General features: G+C 34.6%; 1 protein-coding gene across 1 annotated transcript in view; it reads left to right on the forward strand.

Moving 5' to 3' along the window:
* The first annotated feature begins 1,309 nt into the window (after positions 1-1,309).
* The window catches only part of LOC120636254 (probable cationic amino acid transporter), a 132,902-nt gene continuing 118,385 nt past the window's right edge, over positions 1,310-15,826 (forward strand). The window contains exon 1 of the mRNA XM_039907641.1: positions 1,310-1,401. The gene's annotated coding sequence lies outside the window, so the exon portion shown is untranslated. The remainder of the gene's footprint in view (positions 1,402-15,826) is intronic.

Genomic DNA, 15,826 nt, shown 5'->3' on the forward strand with positions numbered 1-15,826 from the left:
CTTCCATGGAAAACGACATATAGGTCAGTTGATTTTTCGAATTTCTTATCAAATCTTCAGTTATTTATTAATCTGCTTGATCTTTACTATGGCTATGTTAATTCAAGCTCACAATGTTCCAATTCTAATACGTTTTTCTAAGAATCAAAGAATCTTCAAGAAATCTTCTCAATTCTGATATAGTCACGTATCACCCACAACTTACATTTCAACAGTAGAAGAGCTTTTTGTTGTAGCTCGTCCGGTGAATTACTACCACTTTGCTTATTTCTTCCGCTAACCAGTATTGTTTCAAGCTGTGTTCCGGTCTGAAGGGCGTGAGTGATCGTGTGATTACAGGAGACTTAACACCTGTGCCGCAGGTTGATGGACATGAGGGCGGCACGTTGTAAGACGCGTTCCTTGCATGCCCTGCGAAGTGTTGCTTTGTTTATAGGCGATGGTTTTCCACATACAATCAGGTAGGTCATCTGCTGGGTGCTTCGATTATTTCTATAAAAAAAAAAAACCTTTGGCTATATTATCCTGTCTCTCTGAGTACCGTGGCGTCAGAGCTTTTCGTATTCCCAGAGGACAAGGGGGTTAGTAAAGTTAATTTTGGCCATAAAGACTAAGGAGTCTTCTGTAAGCAATGTCTCTGTGACAAAAAAATCTGTGACAAAAAAAACGCTATTTATAATAACCAAAAATATCTTACAATGTAAGTACCTGTTTCTTTGAATACATAATTTACAACTGGAAATCTTGTTTTCTTCACGACAACGAAAATAAATTTGGCAAAAAGTCTGGCTTCAAATGTAAATCAGAAAAAATAACATGTTTAAATAATAAATACTTAAGTGTTTTACGTGAATAAAGATCTAATGCAGATTGACAAGTAGGAACGGACCGGTTTATGTATATTTTAAAATTAACTATAGGTACTCAAACCAGCAAGTATTTGTCGAACCTTCAAAAAGTCTTATGCGTGAGCTTAATTATTGTAATTAAGGCTGACTTAAAGAAGACACCGAAAGTTTTACGAAAATCGATGTCTCGAAAATGTGAATATTGAGTTTTTCATCTGCGATTTTTCGAGAATCGGTATTTTTGTGAATCGATTGCTTAGGCGGGCTTAATGACAGATGAATAATAATTGTTTAAAGGCTACTCGATTTTTGGCAACGCCGCGCCGCGCCGTAGGCAGGCGCTGAGGCACATCCGAGTAGGGGTTAACGGGGGAGTCGTTGCGGCGCGAGGGGTCGATAAGCAGTGTTGTGCGGTCCTTCGTGGCAGAGAGTCGTTCTCTCAGTCCAGGAGTTGCACTCGCGTCGCGCGGCAAGCGCCATCCGTATATTAACCACCCTCGTTACGTCTACGACCGCATCATATCTCTACAAAGGTTGCTGAACGTTTCTTAAGGTAAGATTAAAATAATTCAAAGCAGTTGACAAACTTTTATCCGGTGAAAAACTATTTGAAGTATTATTACTACAACTTTTACGAAAATTTGTAATAAAAGTTTGTAAACTGTTTTATTTTGTATTCCAGCGATTTCAGACTGCATAATTATTTTTTATAGGTTACCAAAAGTCGGTCATATGGGGTTCAATTTTCGGCTATTCTGTCATTCTGAAGGAATTTATCATACTTTGTTTGCAGCGCCGTGCAGCATTTTTGTTCAAGTACTAAAATCACGTAGAGCTGCCGAGAATTTCAATTTACGGCTTAAACAGCTTTCTGTTTTATTTTCCCAACAAACAAAGAAGGAGTCTTAACCTGCTTTTTGTGCAGCTTTCAAGGGGTGGACCGATTGAAATGCGATTTTTATCGCGTATCATATGCGTTCATGTCGTATCACTTAGGGGCGCGAGTTCTAAGATAGGGTTTTCAGGTATAGGCCAGAAGGGGGCGCTGGACTTGTTTCTTCAGAAGATTACTATTGTCCTGAAGGCTGGTTATGGTGCGGTTTTTGCATTCCACAGGTCGTTGGCTGACTAGGGTAGTAATTTTAGGTTTTGAAGCCATCGGAGGGTGTTTAGATAGAATTGGTGGGAAAATAATTCGTATCGTATTTTTATTTTTCGAAATTTGTTCCATTGTTCTTTGTGGCATCCAGTAGATTTCTCTAAATTCTAATAAACGACGTTGCACTAGCCAAACATGATGCAAAACTTGCAAATAAATAGGCCGAGCTATACTCCTGGAATAAAATAACGTATTTTGTCAACAATATTTTGGTATCTTTCGTCTCTTTTACTAAATAAAAAAAATTCATTGCGGTTATTAGATTGTTTGACGTTGTCAAACACACACGTACACACACACACACACACACAAACACACACACACACAACATACCGCACACGCATATTTGCCAAAGTACACAACCACACACAAACAAACGCACCAAAACACACTCACACTTGCGTCTTCTAACACATACTCTCTCACACACACACATACTCACAAACACACAAACGCACAAAAATACGCACACGTTTGAACACTCTTACCAACCCACACACGCAAACACATGAAAAGACACACACTCACGCACTTGCGTACTCACACCAGACGCACACACACTCACAGACATCCAGGTGCACGCACAAATATACACACACACACACACACGCGTACAAATAAGTACACGTGCATACACACACCCAGGTTCACACACAGCACTCACAAACGCGCACTCACATGTTCACATACAAAAAAACATGAACACACACACATAAACACTCAAAACAAACACACAATAATATAATATCAAACGATAGCCTAAACTTTAAGGTTAGAAACTTGAAATGTTGACTGGAGGTTTCATTTAAAACTATATAATTAGTATTTTGTTGATAAATTAAACCCTAAAGCAAAATTAGTTAAATAGGAAATAAAGGTTTATTTGTTAGAATGCGCTGAATAAAAAAATCTCTTTGTTTAAATCTGAGCCTTGGCCTAATTCCTGAAAGAAGCTACCGGAAATTTTAAATCGCATTACGATTCCAAAGCATATAGTTTGGCAACGGGCGGTCGATGCAACTCGGTAGGTCGTAGACTTAAACTCAGTTTGGGATAAATTCACTTAACAGAAGTAGAAGGAATATGCGGGCGAAGACGAAGGGGAGTCCTACTAAGCATATACAAACTTAAGCAGGAATAAAACTAATTCAAATTATGCCATGTTTATATTCTAAAAAAGAAGGTTGATGAAATTGGACTTATCGTACGAGTGAGGGTTGCTGGGTATGACCAGCCTGGAGTTAGGAAATTGGCTCTTTCCATCACCATACATATTATGAAAAATCGATTTTATAGAAATTTTGTAAAAAGACAGCAAAATCCGGAATATACACATGATTTCATAATTCATAGTTTTATCTCTACCTTAATAACTAGGTATAACTGCGAGCTATGAAGAGGAAGTCGCGGGCAGATGCTCGTATTTTATTTAAGAGACAATCACGACCGCGGTTTAAATCCTTCGTGTATTATTTACCTTTATTATGCTCACTCATAACTTGTTAAGTATTTATAAGGAGACTTTAGAATTGAGGTGTGATACTTAAACCCTTTTTGAGTTTTTTCGAAAAATCCAATAAATCCGATAAATCAGCTGAAGTACATACCTGTTGTATCTACATCGTCATTATTAATAGCCTATAGCCACTGTTGGACTGAACTAAAGGCCTATCCGGCCGGAACGGATTTCCCATAATCACCACGCTGCACAGACGGGTTTACGATTACAGTAGACGGTAGTAGTAGCACAGAAAACGATGCTGCCCTTTCTATATTTCCTTAGTCGCCTCGTACGACACCTGCGGGAAAAGCAGGGTTGGTAACAACTGTATCTGTCGTACTTTATGAATTATATAAAAATATTCAAATCAATTTAAAGGTGATCCCCTCTTTTTGAGATCCCCTTTTTCTGACTTGATGGCAAAGGGTTTCCGTTTTAGACAATAAAAGTATTTCCAAAACACGAACTATCGGAAATTGATAAATAATAATAGAAGAATGCAGAATGCATGCAGTCGAACATAGAACCTCTTCCTTTCTTAAAATTGTTTAAAAATAACCGTTCATATTTTGTAGTTGTATGTTGATTTATTTTTAAGAAAAGAAAAAAAAGCTTTTTCTATTGTGGTTGGTTGGTGGTGGTTCCTGCGCAAGCATAATAACATAAGCCGGATAATCCGCTTTTTATGTGCTTGTGACTATGTTGCCACTACAAAAACGGCTTTGGCTCGGTTATCGTAAATACTCATATCCTGCATCTGTTATTTAACTGACTTCGGAAATAAGGAGCAGTTTTATAAGTAAACGACTATAAACATTTTTTGGCAAGGTTATGTTTATAGAGATTCGTTTTTCATTTAATACCATTTCAATTTGTTGAAAATCTGATTAATTTCCTTAGACCTCTAAGGAAATTAATCAGATTTTCAACAAATTGAATCATATTTAAATAATTTATCGAACAGACTTAGCTCTGCATCATACGCGGTTAAAAAGATACGTAGTATGATAGACGTAGAAACTGCCAGGCTTGTGTATTTTAGTTACTTTCACAGCATTATGTCCTACGGCATATTATTATGGGGTAATGCTGCTGATATTGATTCTATTTTTGTACTGCAGAAGAGGGCTTTTCGAGTGATATATAAAATGGGTCCAAGAGAGTCCGTTAGAGATAAATTTAATATAATAAATACATATTTGAAAATTTAATTTATGTACAAAAAAATATATTTTTGTTATATATAACTAATTTTAAAAATAAAGTGGACTGTAACAATATTAATATTAGAAGTAAAAATCAACTTGTAGTGTAGTTTACTAGGCTGCATAAAATTAGAAATTAATTTAAGGGTAATTTTATATTTTTTTATAACAAATTAACAGATGAAATCCAAATCCTGTTATAATATTAAGGATTACATGTATGATAAAAAAGCTTGGGTATGAATTGCTCCTGGCTATCACAGTTATCACATTTTACAGTAAATCAGGCTACATTTTTTATTCTATTTGATTAAGTTTTTTCCATGAATCAAAAAATACGAAGGTACAATTTTTAATAATTTTCAAAATATTAAAATCATCCCAAAGCTACCTACCTGTGTTTGCACGTATCAATGTAAACATTGCAAAAAAGTTCAATAACCGATTGCCCAAACCAAAAATAAATCGTTTGTACCAAATTAAATATTTGCAATGGATGGAAATGCTGTTTTTTATAGAAAAATTAAAAGAATAATTTTAATGAAAAATATATCATATTTATTTAGGAAATTGAAGTATTGGTCGATATTATCCATGGAGTTTATTACTGCCTCATCGGATTCGGAAATGTAATCCACATATCGAACGAAATGAAGATTTGCATGGTCTAGCGAGTTTCAGATATTTTATTAAATTGATTAGAGTTTTCAATTTACAGAAATAATTGAATTTTGTTTGGACTTACTGCGAATGTGGTCCCCAGGAGGATATTTTGATGAGGTTATCGAAGCAGAACTCAATCACTTTTTGAAGAATGCTTAATGGTATTTAAGATTTTGATATGAGGAAAAATTATGTATTAATAAAATAAATAGCGGCATAAGATTACTTTAGCATAAATAGAATTTTTATTTTTGTTATGGTACCATTTAAAATATTAGTAACAAATAACAATTGAAAATTTTGGTTGCATATTTTTTTGGAGTCGCAGAATTACTTTAAAATTTATGTGCTTGACTAAGCGTTATTTTATTCTGTTAAGAATGGAGTAAATAAAGTGACTCTTTTAGCTACTTAATTCTAAGCCTACCTACGGCATGACGGTTCTCTCGAATTTTCCCTTAATCATCAAGGATGATGAATTATTACCGTATAATATTTTGCGGCCTCAGATGTTATACCTACTTGCCAAACTAATATTGACATCAGCAAAAGTATTATAATGAACCTCATTACGGATACATTCCATCAAAATGTGGTACCCATTTTCCTTTACACCACATTCTGAACATGTGGGGGACTCCAGGGACCTTTCTATGCATAAAAGAATATATATCGATATGATTAAATCATATGCTATTAAGACACTATGCTTTTTGAAATAGCAGTGTCTTAATATCTTGTTTGTGTTTATCCGAGTAAGATGGGTGACAAAGACAAAGAGGTACCTGTTTACGCTAAAGTAGTGTTGAGAGCGTTCATTGTATAAGATGACAACCATTGTGTTGGAGAGGTTATTTTTGTATTAAATTACAAGTTGGACATTGGCTGTGATCTCATAGATAATAGGTTACAATACAGTCTAAGATAAGCTGAAATATAAGATTTTGATAAACAAAAGTTCACCCAGCTATATATCTAAGCTTTTTGCAATTTCTTCTTTCTTAGAGTTTTAAGTTAACAAATACATCTATTTATGTTACCATCACGAATCCAAATTCATTTGAATACAGAAAGGTTTGACTAACTTTTAGGGCATGAAAGTTCATTGTTCAGACCTTTGATCCACCGTTTTATAAGCGGAATCGTACCGGAAACTCAAATCGCTTGCGAATAAGGTAGGATGATAACTGCTGCGGCCAAATAGCATTGCTAATCCGGGCTACTAATTAAAATTCGTTATCCTGCCCGCTGCTCTAAGAAGGTCCTCAAAATCAAGAGTAATTGACAAGTCTCAAATTTATGAAATAGGAATTGTGCACCTCTGTGCCTTTTAAACTACCTGCTCTGATTAGTATCCGGTATCAAGTACATGTTACAATAGTTTAAGCCTGCCTACCCAAATTATAGCAGCTCCACGCTAAAGAGTTTGCAAGGGGTTACTTTTTAAATCCCTTTCTCCTATGAGAAAGGAGGGCTGTTGCTGTAAATTAACAATGCAAAGAAGATTATTTTGTTCCTTTAACCAAGGTCTGATTCTATCGACGATGATTAGTAGTACAAAAATTCATTATTATTTTTAAATTAAAAAAAACCGACTTCAACATACGCCCAGGAATTAAAAAGCAAAAAATTTCATTATTGTTGATTTTTAATAACGGCTCGACCGATTTCGACTAAATTTAAATGGGACCACCTGGTCCTGGTCCCAAGTATGCACTTTAGAACAAAAAAAGAATTTTTCAAATCAGTTCATCGAGTAATCGGGTAACATACAAAAATGGTTTTTGAAGTCGGTTAAAATGGAACAGCCGCGCTCGTCATATCGCGACGCCGCCAATGATTTGTTTGTGACGGAATTCGTGATATATATTCACACTGACACATACCAGTGGCGGCAACATACCGATATAAGCAACAAAGAAAAGTTTTTGCGGTAGAATAATTCTAAAATATTGGGATGAAAAAATTCATTTAGTCTATTAAGTATAGAATAATATGCAGGTGTTTGCAAAGATACCAGGACAGAATGTCCCGACGGACACCTTTAGAGAACCAAACCAAAAATGACATTTTCCCTGTACAACATATACAAACGCGCTTATTGGAAAACAGCAGCAACAGCGTATGTTTGAACAATATTCCTGCTGATATTTTTGTTGATGTTCTTTCTAGTCGGTATTTCGGTTGACATTCCTTCAGATATAATTTGTCGATATTGTTGCCAGTATTTTTTTTTACGAAGTTTTGGCTCTTCTCTTTACTTTTTTTTACGCGTTAGGGAAAAATGATGAGAGTAAATTTTTACGATGCGCGCGCGAATAGTCACAACAACCGATACCATGAAGTTATAGTTTTTCTAAAAAAAGGTTTGATAGTTGACTTTCAATAACTCAAAAAATACCTTTTTTCTATTGTTAGTGTTGTTTTTTCTACAAATGTTGAAAAGTAAAAGAATAAGGCGAAAAATAAAATTTTTAAAAGATTTTTATCTTGTTACGCCAAAGTATAACTTCTAACGCGTGTACATAAGTACACACACACACGTCTTTATTTGATAAATAATATTTTTGTTTCCTGTCAAAGCATTCAATATTCATGTGGAATATTTTACGCAGTTCTTATAGGGTGCCTTTTGTTGAATAAAATCCAATAATTTAATGCAGGAAATTAATTAAGTACGTGCCAGTTTTCACAACTCGTTAAGAGGACTTTTTGATTGAATAAATGTCAGCTGATGTACATATAACCATATAAAGAATTATGTTCCGGAAAAACTGCTCATAAAATAGTTCTTGAGTTAGGGTTATAGTTATTCTTGATAGTCAACATAATCAAAATGTAAATTTCATAACAATAAAGCTTACTTTTTACATTATTTTAATAATTGATATATTTGAATAACTTATTTTGATAAACAATAAGTCGGTAAAATTATTTCGTTGTCGTTGCGCCAGCCGTGCGACAATATAGTTCAATATAAATTACGTTTCACGTTGTTTGTGTCAAGTGAACTCCGAAACTACTTAACCGAACTTTATAAAATTTTGTACATGTGTGTTATTTGCCTAACTTGAGAAATATGTAGGCTAGTGTACATAGTAATAGATCGGTTGCGCTTTTTTAGATATTTGCTCATATGAACTTATCTGTTTGAGTGGGTCCCTGGATACTTTGGGCATACAATTGTATCCGACAGGTGACGCTGCAATCAGTTCTAGGTATTTTTTTCAGTTTTTTGCTGTATAAACTTATATGTTTGGGTGGGTCCCTAAATAGTTTGGATATACAATTGGACCCGATAGGTGGCGCAGCAATAGGGTTCTAGTTATTTTTTTTAGACTTTTGCTCATAAAATACATGGCACAGTACAGTTGATTTTAATTATCAACTGTCATGACGTTTCGTTCTGCCAGATTTACCTTCATATTACACTACATTCTACGCTACTTCGTATTCTTCGGGCTTATCATATCAGAGCTGAACCTCTACTGATCTGATTAGGTCCACATACAAATCAACGTTGCATTGGTCATGCAATCCAATTTCACTTTATTTGCTACTTGACCATTTTCTCACTACAGCTATTCTAATATCGTTGACTAATTGTGCTCCAACCGGGCGTTGGGCAGTCTTTGACGCAAAGCCACAGTACCTTTCAACCGTATAATTTGAAACTCGAAATGTAATTCGTCCATTGCCATCCTGAGCTAGTGAAATGGCGTAATGAATCTGTGACGCTGGTGAACTATTTGCTTATCAAGAGAGAACCATAACCAAGGATGCAACGAAACTACTATCCTTCCACATCAAAGTTCTAAGCGTTCTTTAGCATTTCTCGCTTCATTCGCCTTTTATTGCTTAGTAGGGCAGCTTAGCACAAGAATGTGGATACACCGGATGACAAAAGCACTAAAACTATGTTTAGGTCATCATAATACTTATCTTTAAATTATTTTAAGAAATCAGTTGCTTCACCAGATTTCTTGGTTTTTATGAAGCCCATTTTGATATGTAAAGGGATAACAAGCGTACCCAGCCCGCTTCGCCGGGCTAGATTTTGCTTTATTTTATTTAAACAATAAAATTACATCATTAAATTTTTAATTTAAGTCTCATAATATATTAAATCATTTATTTCTCTCCGTATTCATTCTCTTCTATTCTCTTCTCGAGTGGGTGAAGATCATTATCTACACCCATGTACACCCAACAATAGAATATCAGCATAGTAAATAAAAGCTGTATTTGACAGTTCAAAAATAGGAGTGCTCCGATCGTCACCAAACTTTACAGGATTACTCGCCAGGTCAATCCGAAGATTCCCTGAAAGTTTCATTGAAATCGGTCCAACCGTTTCGGAGCCTATACGGAACATACCCACACAGTTTCTCTTTTATATATATATAGATAGATAGATAGATAGATAGATAGATAGCTATCAATTAACCCATAGATTAGTATTTAGGACCTCTACGGTGCGAGTTCAATCTTCTGCAAACAACACTAACTTGTCGGAGCTATGTGTGTTTTAAGCAATTAAATATCACTTTAGCGGTGTAGGAAAACTCGTGAGGATGAGTTTAAAGGCGCGTAAAGTGCTTTTTTTTTCGCGAATTATAACGATCGGCCTACACATCAGTAAGGACAACAAAATATATGTTCAACTGTTATTTTAGTTCAGCTTATGAAGTGAAAACTTCTTCAGCGGCATTGAGTAGGTAATGATTCGCGTCACCGACATGCTTCTTGTAACTGTGTAACTTATTGTACATAATATTTAAATACGTAAAAAATACTTATACACTAATAAGCTGTATATATTTAATAATCACTTCGGTCGGCAGGTCCCATGTCTGGCTATTTTATTATCTGTAATATTATGAATGAGAGATGTATTGAGTTTTCTTTATATTGTTTATGTGCTTGAGATTCTCTTCGACCCTAGAGGGGGATCGATCACTGTTGAACACTAATAAGTGACGACAGAGTGATGTAGGACCTCTAACTCTATTGGTTTTTACTCCAACGTTTGTTCGCATGAGTTCAATTTGATATTTCGCTTGAATTTGAATTATTGGTAATATAAATCTTTCCATTTATAATAATAATCTTTCACTAACTGTGTATTTTATCTTTTCCAATTTAATAAATTTATTTACACTTACTCTAATCAAAGTTGATCATCATCTTCCTATTAATGACCCATCAGGGCAGGGCAAAATCCCTCTCTCTCACAGAAGGTAGCATATACCTACAAACCGATTAAATGTTTTTTTGTTAGTTTGAACGCTATTATCACATGTTAATGATAATAACCGGGATTGACGGTTTAATTTACTCTTCGAAACACGGTAAGCATCGCCGATTTCTTTAGTATAGACCGGTACAAATCTTGACGCAGCCTAATTAAATAACTAACTAACAAATTTTTGGCCCGACCCCAGACGTCGTTCAACGTGTGAACTTTAAGAAAAACGAGGCAGTTCTTCGTTGAATTAAGCAGTTATTTCGTAATTTTCAAAATAAAAACGAACAATTTTTTTATCGTACGCCAAGGAAAGAGAATTATAAATCAAAGGTGTACAAATGGCAGGATTGTAACTTGAATCTATGACTGAAGTGGCCGAAGGTTGTTGAAAATTTACTGTAAGTGTAAAGAAAATATATATACAAAAAATGAATAAATATGGCGCCTTACATTCGTCTTACATTCATTGGCTGGGCTTAGCCGCAAAATGTCAGGTATATGTATATGCTCTGGGATACAATTATCTAAATTGGCGTAAAAATTAAGGAACCCTCACGAGCCCTTACTTGCAACGGCAACTCCAGTGCCGATCCCCGATTTGCTACAACCGTGGGTCAATTTAGCTGGTCAATCTTTTAGTTGATTAGCACCGTCTGCTGATTTTTTTAATTTTTTACTTACCAATCAACTAACTGGAATTCTTGTTAATCCGTAAATTCAATATTCATATTATAAAATAACATGATTAGAAGGTAATTTCTTCTTCAAAATGGCGTTTCAAAGATTATATTTTCGGATTTCGAAACAGTGTTAAGGGGTATAATTATCATATACCGACAAAAACAAATTTGAGAGATAAGACTAATGAAGTTTATAGAGTATAATTTTTTTTATTCAGTTTTATAACTTTATTTGCGTCATTAGAAGAATATCTATTTTTTCAAAATGGCGTATACATTTGATTTAATACTAATCTTCAGCGTTTTAGTATTGGGGAGATTTAGACCTTAAACCTTGTACCGTTTAACGTGTAATCCGAGGCATGTCCATTTTTCTGACTTTGGGCTACAGGTACTTTTTGGTTTAGTTGTTCGAAACATCCTAATAGCATCTATTTTTGGCGAATCCGTTAATACAGAATTTAGTAATACCTAGTCAAATTTGCTGCCCACTAGAATAATGCGTCAATTTTCTTCCCAGCTACATCCTGCGTTCGTCTGGAAACGCCCTCAATCTGTGCCACAAAAAACTTCCAGTGCCGAGCTCTTGTAGTTGCTGAGAGTGCAAACAATAAAAAATGAATGGAATCTAAAAATATATATTAGAATCGTATATGACTTATTAAATTTTAATAACTGGCTTGATTTGAAACACGCAATCGCGTCACGAGTGCATTGCCAATTAACCCGCGGTCCCCGTACCAGCGCTGATGAATTTATTATATACCCTTTTACTAGTTCTATAGCGGCTGTTGTAGGAAACATTGAAGTTTTGGTCTACTTTCCAAAGGTAAATTACAATGAGACACTTTTTTATGCGCATTGTAAAGTAGTAATATATTTGATGATAATGATTTGATTTGCCTTGTATGCTTTTTTGTTGAAACCAACTAACTAGTCTACCAATCCGCACTGGGACAGCGTGGTAGAGTACGGCCAAAGCCCTTCTCATTCTGAGAGGAGTCCCGTGCCCTGTGGTTGGCCGGTAAATCCTTAATTTTAGGTTTTTTAGGTTAATCCTTATTAATCGTTACTTATTTCTTTAATAAAAGAACTCACGATTAAGCAGCGTGGTTCCTAACTCAATACCGCTCTCTACGATAACAGAAAAGGGCTGTGGGATATTGTCTGTTAAATAACAGATAATGTTGATCATCGGCGGATGCAAAACGAATATAGTTAGTGGTTAGTGGTTATTATACTGGCCAGATGATCATTAACACTGCGTTAAGCTTCGTTGAATAGAAACAGCTATGTAGCTTCATAAAATAAATAAATATACTACGACAGTACACACGTAACCATCTAGGCCCAAAGTAAGCGTAACTTGTGTTATGGGTACTAAGATGACTGCATAAATACTTATTGTACCAACAGATAAATACCCAGACACAAAAACATGTGGGAATCAAACTCAAAGCCTTCGACTCAGAAAGCAAGGTCACTGCCCACTGGGCCAATTGACCGTCTAAAGCTTTGTTCAAATTTCATGCCAGCTTTGATTAAAAACACTAGTTTACTAGAATGTCCACCAAAAAAATGTGTGGTAACTATTCATAGCTCGCTATTCATCAATGTCCAGATAAAAAAGTTGGTGACAGAAATCCCTATAATGTCTTACAAAAATTCATAGAAAATCTGTGAAAATGGCGAAACCAATTTGATTAAAGTTTGTCTCAATATTGAAGTTGTTTTGGAAAATATAATAAGAGAAAAATCATAAAGAACAGTTTAAAACTCGCGAAAATCGAAATTGATTATTTTTAATGGGAGTTTCCACTTTATAGATAACCTTAACTTTTGCGAACTACTTTACAAAGTACTCCGAGTATCTAATTAATGAATAGATTAAATAATATTTAAAGTTGGGCTGACCTTAGAAGAGATATAACAGAGTGTCGCCTGGATTTGCCTTTGTTTGTATGAAATAATTTTTAATTTCGACTTTTTTGTTAACAAAATCTTTCGAAAAGTCTAAAAAATATTACTGTATACAACTTTGGACAGTAGCAAAATAATCACGACTGTCCAAAGTTGTAGACAGTAATATAGTTACATATTAAAATCAATGACTTTTGAACGGAATAAATCAATTTGTTTAATTCAGCAGCCAAAACTAACTTTTAATTTTTATTAGACCCTTCCATATTCGATCCGAATCGACCTACAGATAACCAATGACTTAGCAAAATGTTTGCGTTGACAAAGATAAATATATTATTTTTATCTATGTCCCAGATGAAGGTATTTTTGTATAATGTCATGTTGAATTATATTATAGGTAGCAACTCGAGAAATATTGTAATATAAGCTTTATTGTTTTGCTAATAGAAACTAACATATTATATTTATAATGGAATGTCTCGACATAAGGACATCTGATACTCTTAGAAACCACAAGAATTTGTGTGGGTGAGGGCGCAGACATTGATATTGATATTAAATGTAGCCTACTTAATTTGTTGTTGACTATTGAAGCCATTATTATATCGTCTCTTTAGAATGGGTGATAGGGATAAGCACATTTGCCTCCTGTAGGCAACAGACGTGTTTATCTCCTCCATGATGATGACGAAAGGGATAATGAAAGAAAGGGATAATGCCGAAGTTCACCACGCTGGCCCAGTGCGCATTGGTGGACAAAACCTTAGGAAAAAAACATTAACAAAACATTACGGAGAACTCACAGGCTCAAAGGAAAATATCGTGATGAAACCCGCATGGGTTTCATCACGATATTTTCCTTTATCGATGAAGCATGTGATATTTCAATTGCTTAAAACGCACATAACTTAGAAAAGGTAGGCGCGTGCTGGGATTTGAACTCGGGCCCCCAAAAGTGAAGTCCAAGTTTTACGCACAGGGTTATCACCGCTCACATCTAATTGTAAGTATAAAATGTGATTTCATTCATTGGTAGGAGCAGGAATAAAGTTGAAAATAGTCCAGTATAGTAGTGGGATATAATAAAAAATCCAATTTTTATATTTTCTTCTTGATTATAACTTGGAGCTTTATCTCAATTTTTTTGTAGAATAATCCTATAAAAAAATATCCCATAAAAAAAAAAGTTTGGATATGAGTTGCTCTTCGATTGACGTGTTAAGTGTAACACCTAGCTTTTTTAGTTTGTGCTTCAGCCATGTTTTTTTAAATCTTTATAAAAGATTCACAGCATATGAAACCAATTATCTAAAAAACCTTTATCAGACAAAGTAATTCGTGACATAAAAACTCCTAAAAAATCTATTGCTACAAACTAGGAAGAGCAGACAACATACTTAGCCGAATGTTTTTTTTCTCCCATCTCACAGTTAATGAATATTAGTTCAGTAGTAATGAGTTTTGACATATTACCTATGTAATCATACGTATATTCCTATACTGTGAGTGGCCTAACAGGTTGAACGCATATCTGTCAGCTTCAATCCTACGTCTTCAGCATTTAGTTGAATGGTTCTGATCGCATTTATACGCATCGTAAGCCAAATGCCTCCATGTTTGACTATCGCATGTTACTCCGTCCGGTTGATATAAACAGCACATGTAGCTCGATACTTGCAATTAGCTAAGTTAAGACGATTTCGCACATTACAGCTGAATAATAGAACACTCAAATTATTTAGAGATGACCACCATATACCTAACATAACCTGAGTGATTGAAACGCAGTATTATCAATGCCTTTGAATTACAGGCCATGTATACTGAGACCTAGATGAGACGGTTGATTACTCGTAGCATTACACAATTACAATGGCAACGTAACATGAGGAGAATATAGCTGAACATTTACTTACAAAGGGCTAATAAATTGCTGTTACAAGCTGCTACTTTGAAGTAGCCTTGTAAACATTTTTGACGCTTGATGTGTGCATAAGGTCTATCCCTTCGGGGAAAATAACATCAAGCGTCCGTCAAATTATGAATATTTAATCAAATCATAATAATGTACCTATTAGTTTAAGTTGCTTAAATTATTTTAAAAAATAATTTATATTAGGCATCATTTCTATATTCCTTTCTATTATACAATAATACAACTAACAAATTCTGTGAAAAATGTTTTTATAAAGAGTTCATATTCTCTTTCTTTCATTTTGGTGATAACTATGGCATCTTAAAACCAAAACTATAGCCCTATCATAACCTAGTCTATAAACAAACAAATGACATACCTAGCCTAGAGTTAGTATTCTTTATATTTTTACCTAGAGCGATGCACACTTATATCTACTAGACACTTAACACACGTTCACAAAAACATATTGTTTGAGGTATTATATATCTATATATTATATATCTTATCATACATTTATTACGTGGCCATGAGCCAAAGTAGCAAACCATCAAATAGGATATTTGATGGTTTTGCGTTGCCAATTTGAACAATTATCATAGATTATGTTTGGATCCTAAACCAATTTTACTTACTATATCGACACTCGTATCATAATTATTTAAGTACTATGAGCATCTGATT

The sequence above is a fragment of the Pararge aegeria genome, chromosome Z, assembly GCF_905163445.1.
Source record: "Pararge aegeria chromosome Z, ilParAegt1.1, whole genome shotgun sequence".
NCBI classification, from domain to species: domain Eukaryota; kingdom Metazoa; phylum Arthropoda; class Insecta; order Lepidoptera; family Nymphalidae; genus Pararge; species Pararge aegeria.